The sequence below is a fragment of the Ictalurus punctatus genome, chromosome 19 (assembly GCF_001660625.3).
Source record: "Ictalurus punctatus breed USDA103 chromosome 19, Coco_2.0, whole genome shotgun sequence".
In the NCBI taxonomy this organism is placed as follows: Eukaryota; Metazoa; Chordata; class Actinopteri; order Siluriformes; family Ictaluridae; genus Ictalurus; species Ictalurus punctatus.
The window spans coordinates 5,910,489-5,934,372 of record NC_030434.2 but is presented as its reverse complement, the minus strand read 5'-3'; the positions used below and the strand labels follow the sequence as shown (position 1 = coordinate 5,934,372).

General features: G+C 38.9%; 1 long non-coding RNA gene across 1 annotated transcript; it reads left to right on the top strand.

The window, feature by feature from the left end:
• Positions 1–1,826: 1,826 nt before the first annotated feature.
• On the top strand, positions 1,827–14,678 carry LOC128635407 (uncharacterized). The gene is made up of 3 exons (XR_008398382.1): positions 1,827–1,966; positions 8,313–8,456; positions 14,178–14,678. It is a non-coding gene; the product is annotated as an uncharacterized LOC128635407 (long non-coding RNA).
• Positions 14,679–23,884: the final 9,206 nt, after the last annotated feature.

The window sequence follows — 23,884 nt, the reverse complement described above, 5'->3', positions numbered from 1 at the left end:
GAGAAAGAATTTTACAATTAATTTAATAGGCTGTTCGTGGTTTGTTATGTTGATATCTTCCAGTAGCCTACCCTAGCCTAATCTGTTGTCTCATAACATACCCTAAACCTAATAAATTTATTGAGGAATATTTCACTAGCATGCTTTAATGTACACGTTAATTTTATTCAGATGCACTGACAGTATGTGATCTTATTCTTTAAACACCTTACTTTTTAAAAGTGCCTCACAAACGGTCTGTTCTGCTGAAACTCTACTGCGCTGCTAGTTTTTAATGCTAACTTCTGGAAACTGTTGAGAGGCTCCATGATCCGCCTTTGCTGTAAAAAATGCACCAGTATTGCATGGTGCATTGCCTATGGGGAGCTCACTGGAAGAACGAATAACTTGAAATCGAAGACTCAAGAGGTGAACTAATCATTTCTATTTCCTGTCCAGAACCAATGGGGATGTTGCAGCGCATGCGTATTCATCACAAAATGAACAAATCACTCTCTGAGACAACTGATTGTTCCCGAGTCATATTAAAGATTTGTTCATGAATGACACATCACAAGTTTACAGGTGCAGACAGTCAGTGGCTAACGGAACTTCGCTAGCTCAGTAATGTGAAGGCCAAAAGTTCTTCACAAGGTTAACGTGACAAAAAGAGATGATGGGGCTACAGTACATTTACATTTACATTTATTCATTTAGCAGACGCTTTTATCCAAAGCGACTTACAAATGAGAAAATACAACCAAGGCGATATATCAAACAGAGAACAATACAAGTAGTGCTATCATACAAGATCCATTAATTGAGTTCCAGAAGAAGCAAAGTGTGCAGAGTAGAGGTGTAAGTGCTTGGTTAGGTGTTCATGGAAGAGGTGGGTCTTTAGCCCTTTTTTTGAAAACGGTGAGAGATTCTGCGGTCCGGATTGAGGTTTGAAGTTCATTTCACCACTGAGGAACAGTTAGTTTGAAATGCTACAGTAAGTTGTAATGCTTTTCACAATCTCTGTAATGTTATTTCCAACTCAGCTAGATTTTCCTGGTGAGGCTACAGGGTCATTTTGTTCATTAAGATAGTATAGGTCACTTTTCCAAAATTACACATTCTGGGATTCTTCTCAGTTAAAGCTCTAAGGCATTTGTCCATATTTTGTAGCTAACAACTAACCAACACTCTTTTTGCTCTTTTACAGCTTTTCAAATCTTCCCAGAAGGCAGGGAGGTTTGTAAGAAGATGCATCAACTCCAATTCTTACATCTATCAAATGTTTGAATGATTTTAATAAATGTCACCTGAATTTCATGCAACTGTTTATTTTGTGAGCATTTTAGTAGAATTTTAGCATACAAACAAATTGCATTGTAGGATAATTGTAGGGGAAAAAGTATAAACAACACATCTGCGCAATTTTTGTGTTATTTTGTAACATCTTTTTGTGGAAATGTTTAACACACAGTATGTGTTAAATGTACTAAACACACTGTGTTGAAAGCAACACAGAATGTGTTATCCTTAACTAGACACGCAGGTGTGTTCAAAATTAACATTGTTATTTTTAACATATCTGTTTTAAGAGTGAAGGTTCATATCAATATATTTATCCATAAAACCATTACTGTACACTAGAAAAAGCAAAAATGTGTGATTACAGTCCAGTTTACACGATATTAAATGCACCGCTATCTTCGTTAGCTTAGGTTTACTTGTTTGTAATGCCCACTGGAACTTCCTCTTGTAATGAAGATAAGGAAGGATACAAGTGCAGTTAAGAGGTGTTATTGAAGATAATATAATCCAAAGGGCAAAGCAAAATCAGAAACGACAACAGGCAAAGGTCAGGCATTCAGGCAAACAGACTAGAGCAGGTAAGACAGATAATCAGAGTCGAGGATAAAACAGAACCAGAACCAGAATAATGCAGCAATAGGCAGGAGTAGTAACAACTAGAACAACTGAGCGTTTATTCGCAAAGGTATAGTGAATGAACAGTCTCTTTTAAAGTGTGGTGTGATTGTCAGTGTGATTGGGAACATGTGATTGTGATTAGTATTCTGGGGAAGATGAACGTGTCTGTTTTTGTTGGAAGTTGAACAGATTCTCTGGACAGCAAAAATTAATACAAAAAATAAGTTGTAGCTGATTAGTTTTGGTTGTGAATAACAATAATTTACATGTTTTAACCTTTCTGAGCTACTGATCTAAAGCTACTGAAGACAGAAATCTGAATATGTGAATGTGAAACTATCTTTACCACAGTCTCTTTCCTGTGTAATTGTTAGTATGTTGCACTGTAAGTGATTAATTGCATTAGAAAGTTTTGAAAACATAATACTGATGAATTATCTGCAAAAGGATCGATTACAGGAGTTTAGATTTGTGAGTCAGCTCCCAACGTTCACCAAAAGATTCGACTCAAAGAGTCGACTCATTCCCAAATGGTCTCACACCACACGCTGCAGCAGAGCAGAAGCAGTGTGTATTTATTTTCGGCGTGCATGTTAACGTATGAGTGCTTTCACACCGGACACTGCAGCAGTGCGGCGTAGGAGCAGCACGTGAACAACAGTTAGGTTTATTTCCGGTGTCGATTTTTTGCTGCACTGCTCGAGCTGAATGAAAGCACCAGTACATGGTTGAAAGACTTAAATGAATATGAGTTGACACAAAAAAGTATATTGCACAGAAAATGCATATATTTGTAGAGTAGTATGTTTTACATTTAATATACACTAATCATGAGTGAGAATAGTGTTATTTTGGCTTGGAGGTACAGCAATAAAATTGATAGGTTGCTAAAACAGGAAAATACATTTGTCAAAACTGGTTTCAAGATGCGTTGATCAGTCTCGATATCAAGTTAAAATCCAAAATGCACCATCAGAGATTCTAGAAGATACATTGGCATTCTTGTCAAAAAAAATGGTGTTGAGATTTCGTGACGTGAATTGTAAACGTGCTCCTCCCCATTATGTAAATATTATATTTAACAAAACTCCTCAACAGCCCATTCACAATAACTGTTGTTTATTTTTTAGTTTGCTTTTCAAGAAAATTAACTATAGAACCCGAGTATGGGATTAATTTTCCATCAAAAGTATTGCAGTCATGGATCGAAAAATAATAAGTGTGACTCAAACATTTAAAAACACATGTAAGAGTATATTGTACAAAACTTGAAAAATAAATGCAAAGCTATCAGAATAGCAAACAATGTGGTCATGGATAAAAAAAAAGTAAGTGTGAATCAAAAATGAAAAAAAATACATTTACAATTCTATTGCACAAAACTGAAACATGAATTCAAAGTTTTCTGAATCCTTGGTTTTATTACGCGCGCTCTATTTTCTGACATTTTTTTAACGCTTGTTTCCACATTCTCTGCATGGTTTTCCAAGTGTTGCAGTTTGAGTTTCATGTAAATCAGGCGGGCCACTACAGCTCCTCCTCTAAGAGGAATAAAAAAAAAAAACAGAGTACTATAACAAAGAAAAACAAGATTTTGTGTGCAATTCAGAAAACTTTGATGTTTCAGTTTTGTGTAATATAATTGGAAATGCTTTTTAAAATTTCTGACTCACGCTTATTATTTTTCGATCCGTGACCACGTTGTTTGCTATTCTGATAGCTTTGCATTTATTTGTCAGTTTTGTACAATATATTTTTACATGTGTTTTTAAATGTTTGATTCACGCTTATTATTTTTTGATCCGTGACCGCAATACTTTTGATGGAAAATTAATCCCATAATAGTAGGTGTCACTGTCATCCAGCGAGAAAACTGCACATTGGGATGTTTTTTCTATAGCAAAATAGCCTTCAAATCATACTCATAGTTTCAACTCATCAACAGAAACAGCAGTCCTCACAGGATGGCACTCACGCCTCAACACCTACTGTGGCTAGCTACATTAACCAGCAGCTGTTCTTAATGATTATAGTAGCTAGTGTTTTAAATGAACAGTTCTCCTTTGGCAGAAATATTAATGAAGAAATTGAGCTTCATTCAGTGACATACATCAGAACTCATCTCTCTTTATTTCATCATTGTTATTATTTTTTTCCATGCTATTGTTCACACTTTACATCTGTCTGTGTCTTTAACAAATATTTAACCTATGAAAAGTCATTAGAAATGAGTATTTAAATGCTTTATTTAAAAAAAAAAAAATTCTGAGGAGCATAGCAAAAGTTCAAAATCGCTCCCATGTCCGTGCATCGAAGGTCACATGACAATGCTAACATGTTGGATGTAGTATGTACGGGATTGTAGTCATACCGTTTAGTACATACTGTTTCGACGACCTCGTAGTAGGTACTGCATCGAATTCAGTATATATTGTCAAAGCACGCGATTTCAGGTGCAACTATGGTGTGTTTATGGGGTATAAAAAGGTGTTGCATGGCGTGAAATCATAGTCAGAAGAACCTGAACCTTTTGTAATACTTGGGGAAAAAATGTGCAAATTCAAGCAGTTTTAGATTCAATGACTGGAACAAAAAAAAAAAAAAAAAACATGCAGCAATTCAGTGAAAACATCTGGGATACTCAGCAAAAGTAAAGGAACCAGGCTGAAAAAGATCTCACCCCTGGCCAATCACAACACACCTGTGAGCTCATGGAGGTGGGGCTTCATTTATTACTCATATTTTATGGTGAAGCATACAAATTGCAAATTTGTTTAAAGCACCTTTTCTACTGTCACATATTCCACGTAGTGAAGTTTAGGATGGATACAAGTGCAGATAAGAGTTTATTTACAGAGAGACAGGCAGACAAATCCAAAACAGGGGACAATAGCAAGATCAAGAAACAGGCAATTGGCAAACAGGCATAAACTGGGCAAAGCTAGAATCAAGAACGAGAAACAAGGTCAAGGAGCATGAACCAAACCAAGGAACTGAGTATAATAGCTTGGTACAGTGATAACACTCAATACTACACAAAGTCATGGTGTACAAAAGGTCTCTTTTATAGCATGGAGTGAGTGAGTGTGAGATTGTCAGCAGGCATGTGTGATTAGAATTCCGGAGAAGGGGGGGGGGGGGGGGGGGGGGGGGTGTTTGGGGAATGTATTCCATGGCAGCCATGTTTGTAGGCTGCAATGCTGGATGGGAAATTTAGTCACTGGTTTGCTGTGATATGGCTTCTACATTCAAACACTCAGTTGGAATTCACAATAGTATTTTAAGAAAGATATCTTTAGTTTTGTGACTAGTACAGCAGTTTCTTTATACTGGGGAAAATTCTCTCAAGTGTATACACAATATATTGTGTGAAGTCCATTTTATAAACCCAAGCATGTGATTTACAGTATAGCATATTTGCAAATTATATTATTTTTGACATTTAAAACATAGTATTTGTATAAACACTATTATATTACATGTTATATAATCTGATTCCAAATGATGTTTTTTTTATATAATGCTGAGTTAGTGATAAGTTCTGAGGATAGCGTTTGTGTGTGAGAGAGACAGAGACTCATTCTGTGCTGTGTATCTGACACTCTCATATATACAGAAAAAGAGAGAGAGAGTAAATGGCACATGGCAGAGTGTTTACGGTCTTCTAGGAAAGAAGGGTCTTGGAGTGTAGGAAGTGCAGTTAAGCCAACTCACACACGTCCACTACATCAGCAGGAGTTTTACATTAGGAGGGGATTTATCAGCAATTTCACACATAATCCATTTTATTTTAAAACAGATACTTCCAATCCTTTATTCCGATTGGCTGAGCCGTGTTCAAATCCATTTAAATGACTTTATAAACACACACCTGTGACCTCATTACATCATTATTACAGCGCCAAATAAATCGTTTCAAAATGACAGATTTTGTTTGCAGTTTTTTATGCTAATAATACTAAATAACTAAAAACATAAAGCTGAAAGGTGCATTAACGACACCTACTGGACTGTACTATACCAGATTTTAAAGAGTGTATAATTACAGTGTGCTATGATTTAGCTGTGTCTGAAATCGCTCACGAATTCAGACGCTGACGTAAATACCTGTGTCAGAGAGCGCTCTATCACGGACATTATGGATTGTATTGTAAAACAGTAAAGTTCATTTTCTCAATGTTCATTTGTCATGTTTATTGAATTAGTTAGTAAAGAGAAGAAAAACAACTCCTTGACATGTTTATTTACTATTATGCTTATTTGTTATATTTAATTAATAAATTTACTATATTTAAAAAAATAGAATAAAACACTGGGGCACACAGTGGCTTTAGCACGTTCGCCTCACACGTCCGGGGTTTGAGTCCCGCTGGGCCCATGTGTGTGTGGAGTCTCCCTGTGCTGCGGGGGTTTCCTCTGGGTACTCCGGTTCCCCTCCAATCCAAAGACATGCATGGTAGGTTGATTGGCATGTCCAAAGCGTCTGTAGTGTATGAATGGGTGTGTGAGTGTATATGTGATTGTGCCCTGCAATGGACTGGCACCCTGTCCAGGGTGTACCCCGCCTTGTGCCTGATGGTCCCTGGGATAGGCTGCAGGTTCTCCATGACCCTGAAAAGGAGTAAGCGTTAGAAGATGGATGGATGGATGGATGGAGAATAAAACACTACTGTCTGTCACATTTATTTTATTTGTTTATTTTATTAAAGTAGAAAAAAATATATTTTCGCGGGGTTTGATTTTCACGGGGTGTCCTGTCAGTGTCCTCAAGCTGACTCCTGAGGTAAACCTGGTGTAAAATGTACTCGGTCTTGCTAGTTTTGGTTTTGCCGAAACTTCTTTTTCCTGAGCAGAAGAAAAAAAGGCATATTTCAGAAAGAGCAACAACTTTCAGGCATGCTTTGTTAGCTCGAAGATGCCATCTATCAGGAAGAAGACTTTAGACAAAACACATCCAGCTGTTAAATAAATAACTGAAGACCTGATCCTTCCAACTCCTGTAAGAAACAAATGCAACTAAAAGTAACTAACATTCCCCATCTATGCCTAAATTAATTAAAAGATCAACAATACATTATTTTCTAATACATATGTCAATATGTACATACATGTGTTAACTAATATATGTGTACAATCTACCAAATTATAATTTATTTATTTATTGATATGATAATTATCATATCAGATCATTTAAGAGTTACATTGCAAAATAGTAAGGAAAATAAATACTGTGCCAATCAATCAGTAATCTGTACCATTTCACTATATTGATACAGCTGTATTTTAATTAATAAAAAGTTACACGTACATTTGTAAACGTTGCTGGCTCCGGTGTTGCTGTCCGCCATGCTTATTTTTCTTTTGTGTTCTTTTGGGGCTTATTGCTTTTTTGCTTTACAACAGTTATCTAAATCTACCCCCACTCATGAACCACAGTCCAAAGGGTTTATTTCCCATATTTAATTAAAAGAAAGAGCAACAAATTAGGCACGTTTAAGGTTTTGTGAAATCTTTGATGAAAATATTTAGAATAAAGTCCAACCATGTGTATAGGATATGTAATATATTTTTATTTCGTTTGTTTTCTATAGTAGGTGATAGTCATGGTCTCATCCTGTCTACGGAGGTGTGAGAGACTAAATGCCTAAAAATATTTGTAGATTCAAAAGTAAAACCATACTACTGCTCCATTGTGCTTAATATGCGCTTCTGTTGCCACCTTAAATGGGAAACTCAACCAGCCAGAAGATCAGTCTTTCCAGGATTTTGTGATCGCAGAGGAAACTCTGCAATATTCAGTGGAGCTTGCATTTTTTCTAGAGATATGCTCAAAGGAGGAATGTTCTCAGATCCCTTGCCATGTATTCTCCAGCCTCATCAGGCATTATAGGAGAAGACTCAGAGCTGTTATCATGGCAAAGGGAGGTAGCACAAAGTATTTACTAAAAGAGTGCCAATAACTGTAACTGAATATATACCACCGTAACATAACCGGACAGTTCAGATATATGAACGGGGAGTTTGTGATTTTAATGCACCTGTCAAAAATGATTTTAGGCTCACCAGTATTAAAAATTATACAAAAAGGTAAACTTGTCGTGAATTTTAACTGTTGTCGTAGAAATTAGACAACACTAGCAGGCTCATCCTCTGAGGTAAAAAGGTTTATTACAGAAAGATGGTTAATACAGAATAGAATAAAGCAGTATAGAATAATGAGAGAGCTCTGAAGCGCTTGTGCTGAACCACTACTATATATATGAGGCAGATAAACATTCTATACTGATCTAAGTGACCTGACATGGCTTTTTTAGGAGTTATCCTCAGATGAACATGAACAAGAACAAAACCATTAAAAAGTAAAAAATGAATAATTTCCCCTCACACTGTACATTTGTTTGTGTGTTTTCTAGGAGTGTACATTTGTTTTCTCATTCCAGCAGGAGATATCAGACTCTTCAGGACTGAGCTGTGTGTTTGTGCAAACTTTACTAATATTCAACGATGGAGACTCCTGATCTGGACACAGATAATGTTTCCCCACACTCAAAAACCAGGTAACCTACCATGTCATTGTATTCTAGTCATTAAATATTTATATTTAACATATACACACACACACACACATATACATATATATACATATATACATATATATATATATATATATATATATATATATATATATATATATATATATATATATATATATATATATATATATATATATATATATATATATATACACACCATGGTCTTTCTGAATACTAGATTCTGATTGCCATTGTATTCTAGTGTCATGTACCATGGTTGAAGACGGAAGCAGATGCGGGTGACAGAATCAGGCAGAATAATCCAAAGGAAATAGACAAAGTTCGTGGTCGTGAATCAGGCAGGGGTCAGGCGATCAGGCAAACAAACAAAACAGGGCAAGGCAGAAATCGAGGTCATTGACGTAAACACCGGTCAAAGTCATTTTGTCAAGACACGAGGATAAGGCTTGTGTGGCATTCTAATATGTAGGGAGGACGTCTACCCTGTTGACCACACCAGAATGTGGCAATATCCCCAAGTGGAGGGAAAACGTCCATCCCAAATTCAGTAAATCCAACTACGCCACCCTTGGGGAGAACCAGGGAAATACTCACAAACAAAATACACACATAAGTTTCACCAATCGGGGCAAGGAACATGAGAGTGAGACATGAGTATGAATATAAAAAATATATATATTTGATCATAACACTTCAGCATTATTTAAAACTGAACACGAAAATATAAAATCACTTTCCCATGAAACACAATAAGGGTTTTAAAACTAAGGACTTCTCCAGGCCCAGGCTTGGCAGGGACAAGGCAGGCCAGCTACAGCTCGGGAGGTCATCCAAACCCACTGCATAAGGAAGTTGTGCTGGCACACTGAGCACGCTGTGAAGCACACCACTGACTAAATGCAGCTAGCCTCCCCTGTCCCACCAAGACTCACTGGCTCCTGGAGAGAAAGAAGACACCAGTTAACCCAAAATTACACAAACACTAAACAACAAGATACAGAAAGACAAATATTACAAACACTGTGGTATGGTAGCTATAACACCCAGGCCCACTGACACCACCACAAGAAATGGAGGCAGTGGATAGCACCCAAGCAGAACCAGAATTATGGTACACAGTACAAATGACAATTATGGCCACTATAGCATGGAGACAGTAAGACTCAACATACACCCTCTCTGTAGTAAAGTGGTTAGGTGGAATAAAAAACCTGAAACAGGTTTGAGGCTTTTACCACTCTCAAATTACTCACTCTTACTATATGTGGTTACAAAGCAAACCAGACATACATCCAGAACAATAAGTAAAACAAAACAATCACTAAGCAAAACACAATTGTTGAAAAAAAAAACAATAAATCAATCGATGAAAATAACTTAAACAAAAACCAGGTAAAGCAAAACAGCAGCGGAGTCACATGTAACGTCTACGGCTAGGGGTTCGTCTTAGAGAAGACTTAGCTCAACTCCCCACTCTCACCTTAACACAAAGATCAGAGTGTCAACCTAAATCTACCAAGCCCCAATGAGAAAAAGGGAGAGGTGTACTTACCATTAGGTTGAACAAACACCAGACGTGAAGTTGTTTAATTACTCACAGGCACCGCGGCTCGACAAACATAGTCATCATTCAGCCACCGGCTCAATGTTGCGATCACTTTACACGATCCTTGGCGCCAATTTGCCACAATGCACGCGCCACAATGCACGCGCCACAATGCACGCGCCACAATGCACGCGCCACTCTAAAACTATAAAAACAAACAAATTAGCCTTGAGGTGTTTAAACGTACCTGAACGGAAAGCCTAAACGTACCTGAACGGAAGTGGGAACCCGGAAATGCCTGGGGAGTGAGGGACTCGGAATCACCAAGACACCTATCTGCTTACCAAAATAAGGGTCCTGAAATAACCGGGTAGCTTTCATCCTATTGGTCTGCCGAAACCATATCCCAAGCAGAACCAATAGGATCACTTACCCTGCCACACTTGGATAACGGCACAGAACAGGTCAACTGAACATTTACTTCGCATCCAAAGTCTCTTAAGTGCTGTGCTGAGAGTGTGTGTGTGATTGGATGCAGGTGTATGCGATTAGAACTCCAGGGAAGGTGAGCGCATGCGTGTGTGGGAAGTGTAGTTCTCAGTGGCCATGTTTGTAGTTAGCGGTGTTTCCCGGGAAACCGAGTCATGGCTGGGCTGAGATATGGCATCCATCCATCCATCTTCAACCGGAGTCCTGCCGGGGCCATGTATGTGGAGTTTGCATGTTATCCCCGTGCTGCGGGGGTTTCCTCCGTGTACTCCGGTTTCCTCCCCTAGTCCAAACACATGCATGGTAGGCTGACTGGTGTGTCTAAAGTGTCCGTATTGTATGAATGGGTATGTTAGTGTGTATGTGATTGTGCCCTGCGCTGGACTGGCACCCTTTCCAGGGTGTACCCCGCCTTGTGCCCGATGCCCCCTGGTATTGGCTCCAGGTTCCCCGTGACCCTGAAAAGGAGTAAGCGGTAGAAGATGGATGGATGGATTTATGCCATGGTCTTTCTGAATACTGGATTAGCAGCAGGCGACTAAGGAGCTGGTGTGAAAAAAAAAAAAAAAACACTCGACATCAGTAATGTGACAGTGGCTTGGCGATGCACAGTCAGAGATTTCTCAAACCAAAGTTATCTGTAAACATTGTCGGGCAACGGTCAGCAATTCTGTAATACGCCAAATTTTTTCAACCACCTTAAGAGGAAGCATCTGAAGGGAACATGCCACGAGTGTTTCACTCAGACCGGTACAACAACCCCACTCATCCCAAAACATAAACGGTTACCACTGACCAACGCATTAGAGCAGTCGAAAAATACGATAAAAGCTGCAAATGATGGAAAGAGGTGTCTGAGGTGTCACATTCTATCCATCTAAGAATATAGTGTTGTTCAAAGCTGTGGACAACGTGGGATTTAAGAGACTGATGCACACTTTAGGTGCAAGGTATGATCTGCCAAGCCACAAATATTTTTTTCTCATACCACCATTCCCCATACTTAGACCGAATGATGATTGCTGCACAAATAAAGCACGAGAAAAAAAAAAATTAACGATTGCAACTTGAAGTTGAAACTGAATGTTTAGTTTTCTTAGAATTTGTGAAGGTGTCAGAATTAGAATTTTTGCATTTTGTGTTGTTTACATTTTAATACTGTAATTTTTTTCTAGTTTAATTCTGAGTGCTAGAAAAATATTTTTATTTAATGGTTGTGTTATCTATTGACTGATTATAATGTTGATATTTAAAATTAAGTTTAACTCAATAAAAGTTAAAGTTCAACATTTAAAATAAAATGAAAGTTTAATGCAATATTGTGTTTAAATTGTGCAAATATATAAGTCCATAGGCTTGTTCCGGTCTGGTTATTCTCCATAATACAGCTCAAAATTGGGAAGAAGATTGCAATTCAGATTGTGGATCATGACGGTGTGTTGTGAAGATCGTGATATGATTTTTTGGGAAGATGGCCCGCCCCTACGTTGAATTCACAGATAGTTCCAGTCAGTTTAATCACCAGCCTAAATTAATGCACTGCCTATAAACAATTGTAACCATAGTTACATACAGTTACAGTTGCATACAGAGTGAGACAGTTATTGTAAACATGTCCTAAACAGGTCATTCACACACATACCAGCTCTCTCTCTTTCTCTCTGTCTAATAACTGTTTATTATAATTAATTCAAATAATTGTAATCTTACCGAATACTTTATCTCTGTGTGTGATTTAGAGCAGGCAAAATTCTAGATCTAATGACCCATAATAATAGCTAACAAAAAATAAGCGCTATTATTTACTTTTGCTTTGTTCACGTTACCACGCGTGTGTTTTTTGTTTTGGTTTCTGTCCTTTCTCCACCCATGTATTGTGATTGGTTGTGTCCCTCATGTGTCATCATTGTCCACAGCTGTTTCTGTTTCCCCCTTTGATTAGTTTGAGTATTTAAACCTTTGTGGAACTTTGTACGGTGTGAAGTAATGTCCTGTGTTTATTTGACAGACATACAGTACCAAGCCTATGTTTATTGCGTATGCTTTCCCGGTTTTTTATCCTGTTCCGATTTTCTTGTTTTGACCTTTGCTTAGCCTAGTTTATGTTGTTTGTATGTACATCCCCTGACCCATGCCTGTTTTTGAATTCTGCCTTTGTCTATTGTTTTGGATTTGCCTTCCCGCCTCTCATTAGAAGCTTTGACTGCAGTTGCATCTGTCTGCGTTTGATTACCTGACCAGCATTATATTGGTGGATCAATTATTTATTTATATGGATTTTTTTCCACGTATGAGTTTTTGGCGATTACAGTATCCCTGTAACACCAGGGGACTATGCAGCATTTTTTGATGAAATATCTCTTGAAATGTGTATGCTGTGTAAACGTCAGATTCAACAGTGGTCCCTGCCTAATATAATTTATTTAGTAAGTTATAAGTTATAAGTACTTTTTAATAGTACTTATGTTGGTAATATCTTTTTCTCCTTTCACTCCCATAACGGATCCATAAGAGTTTTATTTCAAAGAGATAATATATGTTTACCTTATTTATATTCATATTGGAATTGTTACAGACAATATTGTTTGGAAGTTAAGGACGTATCGTTCAGGCTTATATACAGGATCAACCCAGTGAAACATTATTTTGTAAAACTTTAAAGATGATATTGATGCAAGTTGCTCCTTTTGTGACAGTTGTCCTTAAACTGTGGTTCATTTGTTTTGGTATTGCCCATTTGTTAGGCCTTTTTGATGAAATGTTTGTGAGTTTGTTGTGAAGACTGTTGATGAGTTTGTTTTGTTATGGAAACATTTGTTGTTTGGTCTATTGGAGTATCAAAGAAACTATGTTTATATGATACATCTTATTTTTTTTAGTGGCAAAATTCCATATTCACAAATGTACATTTTCCTGCAAAAATACCCTGATTTATGTCCTTTTAAAATAGAAATATAACATTATATTGACTTAGTACGATTTTCTATTAAACAAAAGGCAATTAAAATTCTGAAAATTTGTATTAATATTATTATATAGAAATGAGCTAAGCTCCTCCAGTGTACAAATGATTTTATGATATTGTTGATGTTTGTAAGTCTATGTAAAACGTGACCTTTGTTAACTGATTAAAAAAAAAAGTGGCTAAATGGGACTACAGAGGTTGTTGGGGACAATAAACGTCACACCAAACAGGAAAACTCATCTTTTATAGCCTTGGGGTGTGTGTGTGTGTGTGTGTGTGTGTGTGTGTGTGTGTGTGTGTGTGTGTGTGTGTGTGTGTGAGATATATATATATATATATATATATATATATATATATATATATATATATATATATATATATGGTATAAGCAGGAAAATACAGAGCTAGGAGTGTGTTACATGATTTTAATGCACTCCACTTCATGTCAGGTGGTTCTTTGCCTCCACGGCATGCATTAAAATGATGTAATGCACACCTAGCCATGGATTATCCCTTACCTAAATTATTTACTGAGTACATATGAAAGGACTAACTTAAGCAAAGTTTTACTGTTAATGAAAAGCTAACACTATCCACTTAGTATGAAATAATGTTAGATTCAGTTAATTGTATGTACAATTAAGTTCTCATTAGATGAACAAGTTAGTTAAAACTGTAAAGAGTGTATATAAATGAGTAAAGGACTGTCTATAATGTTGTGCAGTAAACTCCAGGGAGAGAGATCAGAATCACCAGCACCCAGCTGTATCTCCATGAAGAGTGATGGGTCTATGGGCACTCCTCTGGAGTTTAAAGATGGAGACTCCTCACTTCTACACAGGTAACATCTCCTCACTGTTAATGTCACTGCTAAAGTCACAGTTAAAGGGAAATTCCAATAAAAAAATAAAATAATGCAAAGGTAAATAATCATGTAACATTGCTAGCTAACATTATGGTAGCTACGTGTGTTGTTATTAACTTCAGTTATGTGTCTCAGTGTAATTGTGAAAGATCTACAGTTGCTCTCTGCCTCCTGTTGCTCTTCTTGGTGAAGTTCTCCTTCTGTATATTCTGGCTCGAACATGTATGGTTGGATGCCACTGTGTAACAGTAATAATAAACTTTATTTTATTTTTTATAAAGCGCCTTTAAAAGCAGCTTCTCAAAGTGCTGTACACAAAATAAGTAGTACACAGAAAAATAAAACATATAAGTTAATAAGAACAACAACAGTATATAATGATAATAATAAAATAATAATTATTATTTAAATCAGCAGTCAAATGCAAGTTTAAAAAAGTGTGTCTTAAGTTGAGCTTTAAAAATGCCAAAAGTCTGATTTCCCCTGTGTTCAGGAGGAAGAGAGTTCCAAAGTGAAGGAGCGTAGACAGAAAAAGCCCTGTCACCCATAGATTTTAGCCGGGTTTGTTTAACAGTTAACAGATTACACTGCGAGGAGAGTAGTTATATCATGCACTTTCTGTCAAACTGTCAATCAAAGTGTTGTGTGTGATAATTTATGACCCTCTGTGCTTCCCTGACTGACAGGTCTGTAGTTGTGGTGAGGGGGGTAACCCTATGGAGTTCATCAGATGATCAATCTGGTTCCTTTGTGTCTGGGGGTGTTGTGGAGAGGTGTGTGTTGGGGGGGGGGGATAGTCCCCCTCCCAACGAAAGGTGTTTATGTTAATGAGTTTGGTTTTTGGTGGGGTGAAATACGTCTGAAAAGAAATAATGTTTTTAATATGGGGATATGTTTGTGTTACTGTGTGGCGTTATTTCGTTTGTGTAAACACATTGTTAGAAAAGCATGATGTTTGAATGTGTACATATATAAGTAGAATATTTGTTTTGTGAAATAAATGGAAACAATTGTTGACTATGTTTTTTAGGGATCCCGTTTTACCTTTGAATAAAAAGTTTACAAGTTAAAGCGTCTTTTTTTAAAAAAGAATCTGTTTAAAAAAGAATCTGTTTAAAATATTTGTTTGTATTACATACATTCTAAACACAAACCTTTAGGATGTAAAAATGATCAAAACAGCTGTTTAAAAAGAATCCGTATTACTAGGTTTCCAAAAAAAAACACATAAAAACTTTAGGAGGTAAAAAATGGTTAAAAGGGCTGTTTAAAAAGAATAGCACATATTACACGGCTTCTAAACAAAGATCCTTACGAGGTAAAAATGTTAAAGTGCTGGCTAAAAGAATCTCCATAATGTTTAAACTAGGAGAGAAGTATTTTCCAGAGTTGTCTTCCAGTCGCTGTGTTAAGCAGTAATGAAGCTAAACTGAGACGCCTCACTCTTGCTAAACCCCGCCCACACATACGCGTTTTCAGACACGCCTCGCTCTCTCTCTCTAAACACACCCATTCACATGTTTTCATCGTAGCCAGTACGTTCTGTCAAAATGTCAATCACGGCGGTAGAACTAGAGGGCTAATTTATGGCCTCGTCCTTGACAGGCCTGCGTTTCTCTAGGAGTGCTTAATTTATGGCTCTTTGTTTCTTCCTGACCAAAGAGTTTTTTTTATGACTAGGGGGGTCGTGGTGTGATCCTACAGATTGTTTATGATAATGAGTGTCTGCGGGGGTGTTAATGGGTTTTAAATAGCTTGTTAAGACATTATGGTTAAACACAGAAGACAGTCTGTAACTAACTGCAACAATGGCTACACCGAGAACTCCTAATATCTCTAGAAGACGGTTCTGCATCACGCCTATAAGAGGCTCTGATGAAAAGATTGAGGAGCTAACTTTCGCTCCGAGAAAAAAACAACACTGCATTAGTTTGTCAAAAAATCTTCGTGTGGGCGATGGGGTTGTAAAGGAGCTGTCGTTTAACCCCGAGCAGGGCGTTACCAACTCCGGAGATCCTCTCTTAAGACCGCCCTCATGCTGTGATGATTAAAACGGGGTGGCCTGTGTCACAGTTAAACACATATTACAAAGATGTCTCAAGATTCTACATACGCCTGCTACAGCAACACCCCGGAGACAGCGCCGGCTCTGCCCGACGACAACGCGACAACGCTAGAATCCACTCCGCAAACATACGACAACAAGTGGTTGGATAATTTCTGCAAGGAATTAGGATATCACAACCTAAGTTTCCTCACAACTCCGTACGGAATCAGCGGCTCTTTAACTGGCGCCTCGGCCTACATCGGTGTTGATGACACAGACGGCTGTATTCTATCTGACGCGTTCAAGATTATAAAAGCGACAGTCGTGGTCCTTCTGGAGCATGTTATCAATAAAAAACTGAAAGATCTCTGTTTGGGGTGCGAAGTGGATCATCCGAGTCAGCTTAGACACTCTTGTCTCTTCGAACCTGACGCGTATTTCTTTGACAAATACTTTGAGGAACTATCGCGTGATCTGCTCAAACCTGGGCTTAAACATTTCATCGCTCAAGCCTTGAGTCGGTTTGGTTTGAGGGTTAACCCTCAGAGAATTGAAGGATCGGTGGATGCCGTTCTACACGAGCTGCGGGACGAAGTGTACATCGTGCAAAGGCTTAACGAGGTCAGAGAGAATCTTGTGGATGTCAGCAGCGAGCAGATCGTCTACGACGCCGTGGACAGCTGGAAGGGGGTCACACCAACCGTTTGAGATGCGGAATGTGTGCAGCGCTACAGGATTAGCAAAGAGTCTGCTTAAACGCCGTATTAGGTGCGAGATGTCCGGTCTGTTGTACAAATGCCTTACGGACCGTGTTGGTGTATCCGTAGTTGTAAACGGATGCAATGTTGACCAGAGACGTCTAACAAATCTCGTGAATCAGATGTGTCTTGTGCGAGGTACGGTGTGTGATTGGACTGCTTTGGTACATATGTGTATTAACGCATGCAAACCGATTTTGGTTTCTATCACAAAAATACTAGATCTTGTGACTGAATGTGGGAGACGTATTAGAATTGCAGACATTTTATATATGTGTACGTATGTGTATGATGTGTGTGAAATTCTGCTGTCGAGAAATGACCAGACAGATGTCTGTGAAATAATAGATGCATTTATAGTGTATGTGGTTGACAAAAACACTGTGATGTGTATAAAATTCCTACACTCCCTCAATGATGTTGTATGATAACGTTTATGATCTTTTACTGAAATAAATACCAAGACGTTGAAGACCATCTGTGTTATTCTTTTGTACTTGTTAAAGTGTCGACATGTCAGGAGACATGACAGCAGACCGGAAAAAAGTCTATTACACACCTTCAAATGCGGGGTCTTTTGGTGGTAAAAAAAACATTTAAAAGACGGTGTTTTAAAGGAAACAGGGGTTCGTCTAACAGATAAACAAGTTTCGGATTGGCTCGCCGGCGACGATGCTTACACGCTACACAGAACTGCACCACTAAAATACAAAAGAAATCGTGTTTTTTTTTATGGTATTGATATGCAGTTTCAGGCAGATCTGGTCGATATGTCTGCATACGCCAAGGAAAACGACAACGTTCATTTTCTGTTGGAGGAGTGGCCAAAAGACGAAGAAAAGAAAACATAACACCAAGAAATCGTCAGTTGTAAAACGCAAGCACAAGAAGACACCAACCAGCTCTACAGCAAAAAGACCAAAGAAATGCGTTAAAACAATATTTTAGACCATGTCTTTACTACACAATATGTCAGAAGAATGTTTAAAAACCGAGCTGGACCTATTCACAGTACCATTAACACAGACTGTTATTGAAAAAAATACATATATAGAAGTACCACCGTTGTCAGCTATATCAGAAACATCGCCTCTGGAGTTTTTTATAGCGGGGACTGGAGAGGATTATGTGGACCTAAACAACACCTTGGTTTTTTTGCGTCTCAAAATCACTAACGCAGACGGCACAGACATAGCAGACAGAGCCCCCGTGGGGCTTATTAACTATGCCGGATCTACGATATTTTCACAAGTGGACGTGTCGCTTGGAGACCGTCTCATATCACAAAGTTCCAACACATATCCTTATCGATGCATAATAGAGTGTCTCACCAATTATGGTAAAGATGCTCTTGAAACGCTTTTTTCAGCGGGGCTCTTTTGCAAAGACACCGCCGGTCACATGGACGTAACGGACCCCGCTGGCGGTAATAGAGGTTTGACCAAATGATCTGCATTTACCAACGCCAGCAATTTTGTTGAACTACTGGCCCCCATTCACAGTGACATATTCTTTCAAGAAAAACTAATGCTTAACGGCGTGGACATTAAAATTCGCATGACGAGGGCGAAAGATGAATTCTGTTTGATGAGGAGCGACGCTGTGGCCTATAAACTAAACATCGTGTCAGCTTCACTGTTTGTGAAAAAAGTGTCGGTATCACCAGGTGTGAGATTGGGGCACGCGCAAGCATTGCTTTCGACGCCAGCTAAATACCCCATCGACAGGGTGTGTGTGAAAAACTTCTCAATTCCAGTAGGCTCACGTGTTTGTAATCAAGAAAACTTGTTCTTAGGAACTCTACCAAAGTCCGTTGTTCTGGCTATGGTTGATAATGATGCGTTTACAGGCTCGTATGATAAAAATCCGTTCGCCTTTAAAAACTATGACTTAGAATTTTTGGCAGTTTATCTGGACGGCCAACAGCACCCCGCTAAACCTCTGCAGCCTGAATATGCAAGTGGCTCTGCAGTACGCGAATTTTACCAGTTAGCGCTGGCTTCTGGAAAGCATCTTAAAAATCAACCTCTAGCTATTGATAGGGAGGATTTTCTGGATGGGTATACCCTTTATGCGTTTAATCTCACGCCGGACGAAGACTGCAGTCAACACGTGTCGCTTATCAAGTCTGGGAACATTAGGCTAGAAGCACGTTTTAGACAACCTCTACCCCGAACGATCAACTTAATCGTTTATGCCATATTTGACAGCATCATCGAAGTGTCAAATCGCAGACAGATCCTGGTTGATTACTATTAATAGGCAGAATGGACACCATCCAGCTTACGGTAATAATGGATAAGATCTCGTGTAACACCCATTTTCTCGGCGTACTACCGTGTGACCACCTACCAAAAGCCCCCATGAGAAAATTACCATCCATGGTGATAATCAACACGCATCCTTCAGGACTCCCGGGTGAACACTGGCTATCCATCTACATAAACGAGGTCGGCGTGGGGTGTTTTTTCGACAGCTTTGGTAATAAACCAGATGACAATCGTTTATGTAGATGGCTAGCCAGTGTTAAATATAGATAGTTAAATATCTCCACATCCGCCCTTTTAAGGTTCTATTAAACCGCTCGATGATGCACGCTTTTAAATCGGTGGCTGTTGCAAAATGTTGTATGTTGTACTTTTTTGTCATGCTTTGAAAATGTTTATTAAAAAATTCTTTCCCATTATCTGTCTGTAGTTTACGGGGCACCCTGCCCTCATCCAGTATAGATTGGAAAGCTTTAGACACCTCGACACCGGATTTGTTTTTTAAAACCCGAGTCCACGCATATTTACTAAACATTTCTATGCACGTCAACAGAAAATGAACGTTGTCGTTTTCCTTGGCGTATGCAGACATATCGACCAGATCTGCCTGAAACTGCATATCAATACCATAAGCAAAAACACGATTTCTTTTGTATTTTAGCGGTGCAGTTCTGTGTAACGTGTAAGCATCGTCGCCGGCGAGCCAATCCGAAACTTGTTTATCTGTTAGACGAACCCCTGTTTCCTTTAAAACACCGTCTTTTAAACGTTTTTTTACCACCAAAAGACCCCGCATTTGAAGGTGTGTAATAGACTTTTTTCCGGTCTGCTGTCATGTCTCCTGACATGTCGACGCTTTAACAAGTACAAAAGAATAACACAGATGGTCTTCAACGTCTTGGTATTTATTTCAGTAAAAGATCATAAACGTTATCATACAACATCATTGAGGGAGTGTAGGAATTTTATACACATCACAGTGTTTTTGTCAACCACATACACTATAAATGCGTCTATTATTTCACAGACATCTGTCTGGTCATTTCTCAACAGCAGAATTTCACACACATCATACACATACGTACACATATATAAAATGTCTGCAATTCTAATACGTCTCCCACATTCAGTCACAAGATCTAGTATTTTTGTGATAGAAACCAAAATCGGTTCGCATGCGTTAATACACATATGTACCAAAGCAGTCCAATCACACACCGTACCTCGCACAAGACACATCTGATTCACGAGATTTGTTAGACGTCTCTGGTCAACATTGCATCCGTTTACAACTACGGATACACCAACACGGTCCGTAAGGCATTTGTACAACAGACCGGACATCTCGCACCTAATACGGCGTTTAAGCAGACTCTTTGCTAATCCTGTAGCGCTGCACACATTCCGCATCTCAAACGGTTGGTGTGACCCCCTTCCAGCTGTCCACGGCGTCGTAGACGATCTGCTCGCTGCTGACATCCACAAGATTCTCTCTGACCTCGTTAAGCCTTTGCACGATGTACACTTCGTCCCGCAGCTCGTGTAGAACGGCATCCACCGATCCTTCAATTCTCTGAGGGTTAACCCTCAAACCAAACCGACTCAAGGCTTGAGCGATGAAATGTTTAAGCCCAGGTTTGAGCAGATCACGCGATAGTTCCTCAAAGTATTTGTCAAAGAAATACGCGTCAGGTTCGAAGAGACAAGAGTGTCTAAGCTGACTCGGATGATCCACTTCGCACCCCAAACAGAGATCTTTCAGTTTTTTATTGATAACATGCTCCAGAAGGACCACGACTGTCGCTTTTATAATCTTGAACGCGTCAGATAGAATACAGCCGTCTGTGTCATCAACACCGATGTAGGCCGAGGCGCCAGTTAAAGAGCCGCTGATTCCGTACGGAGTTGTGAGGAAACTTAGGTTGTGATATCCTAATTCCTTGCAGAAATTATCCAACCACTTGTTGTCGTATGTTTGCGGAGTGGATTCTAGCGTTGTCGCGTTGTCGTCGGGCAGAGCCGGCGCTGTCTCCGGGGTGTTGCTGTAGCAGGCGTATGTAGAATCTTGAGACATCTTCGTAATATGTGTTTAACTGTGACACAGGCCACCCCGTTTTAATCATCACAGCATGAGGGCGGTCTTAAGAGAGGATCTCCGGAGTTGGTAACGCCCTGCTCGGGGTTAAACGACAGCTCCTTTACAACCCCATCGCCCACACGAAGATTTTTTGACAAACTAATGCAGTGTTGTTTTTTTCTCGGAGCGAAAGTTAGCTCCTCAATCTTTTCATCAGAGCCTCTTATAGGCGTGATGCAGAACCGTCTTCTAGAGATATTAGGAGTTCTCGGTGTAGCCATTGTTGCAGTTAGTTACAGACTGTCTTCTGTGTTTAACCATAATGTCTTAACAAGCTATTTAAAACCCATTAACACCCCCGCAGACACTCATTATTATAAACAATCTGTAGGATCACACCACGACCCCCCTAGTCATAAAAAAAACTCTTTGGTCAGGAAGAAACAAAGAGCCATAAATTAAGCACTCCTAGAGAAACGCAGGCCTGTCAAGGACGAGGCCATAAGTTATCCCTCTAGTTCTACCGCCGTGATTGACATTTTGACAGAACGTACTGGCTATGATAAAAACATGTGAATGGGTGTGTTTAGAGAGAGAGAGAGAGGCGTGTCTGAAAACACGTATGTGTGGGCGGGGTTTAGCGAGAGTGAGGCGTCTCAGTTTAACTTCATTACTGCTTAACACAGCGACTGGAAGACATCTCTGGAAAATACTTCTCTCCTAGTTTAAACATTACGGAGATTCTTTTAGCCAGCACTTTAACATTTTTACCTCGTAAGGATCTTTGTTTAGAAGCCGTGTAATATGTGCTATTCTTTTTAAACAGCTCTTTTAACCATTTTTTACCTCCTAAAGTTTTTATGTGTTTTTTTTGGAAACCTAGTAATACGGATTCTTTTTAAACAGCTGTTTTGATCATTTTTTACATCCTGAAGGTTTGTGTTTAGAATGTATGTAATACAAACGATTATTTTAAACAGATTCTTTTTTAAACAGATTCTTTTTTAAAAAAAGACGCTTTAACTTGTAAACTTTTTATTCAAAGGTAAAACGGGATCCCTAAAAAACATAATCAACAATTGTTTTCGTTTATTTCACAAAACAAATATTCTACTTATATATGTACACATTCAAACATCATGCTTTTCTAACAATGTATTTACACAAACGAAATAACGCCACACAGTAACATAAACATATCCCCATATTAAAAACATTATTTCTTTTCAGACGTATTTCACCCCACCAAAAACCAAACTCATTAACATAAACACCTTTCGTTGGGAGGGGGACTATCCCCCCCCCCCAACACACACCTCTCCACAACACCCCCAGACACAAAGGAACCAGATTGACCAGCTGATAAACTCCATAGGGTTACCCCCCTCACCACCCCTACAGACCTGTCAGTCAGGGAAGCACAGAGGGTCATAAATTATCACACACAACACTTTGATTGACAGTTTGACAGAAAGTGTATGATATAACTACTGAGGAGCATAGTCTGTGATTTGGGGTGTAAGGGATTAATAAACCAGATAAGTAATGCTGAGCCAAGTCATGTAATACCTTGTATGTCAACATCATGATCTTAAAATCGACACGGACCCTGACCGGGAGCCAGTGCAAGGACTTCAAAACAGGAGTAATATGGTCACATTTTCTGATTCCCATCAGGATCCTGGCGGCAGAGTTCTGAACATATTGCAATTTGTTTGGCTAAAATACGCATTACAGTAGTCCAGCCGAGTGACAACAAATGATTTAATCAACTTTTCAGCCACAGAGAAGTTTAGCATTGAGCACAGTCTAGCTATATTTCTGAGGTGAAAAAAAGGATGCTTTAACTGTGCTCTGAACAAAAGAATCGAGAGTGGGGCTGGTATCGAAAATTACTCCAAGGTCCCTCATTTTACTTTGGGTTTCTAGAACACAGCCATCAACAAACAGAGACAGTGGACCAGCTTTGGGTATCATCAGCATAAAAGTGATAATAGAGCAGCTCTAAGATCAAGAAGAATAAGAATGGATATAGTGCCAGAATCAGAGGCCATCAACAAGTCATTAGTATCTTTGACCAACGGCATTTCAGTATTGTGAAGTTTACGAAAACCTGACTGAAGGGGTTCAAAGAGTTTATTAACTGTAAGATGATTACATAGTTGAGAGGCAACAACACGCTCAAGTATTTTTGCCAAAAACGGAAGACACGGAAACATTTTCTTTATTTTGGTACAGGTGTAACAGCAGCAGTCTATAGTACTGCTGGAATAACCCCAGTGATTGAAGGATATTAGGGCACCATACATCAAAGCACAGTTTAAATAGGTTTATGGGAATTGGATCCAGCAAGCAAGTGGTTGATTTCATGCTGGATACCTCCCTTGTGAGAGCTTCGGATTCAAGCAGTGAGAAAT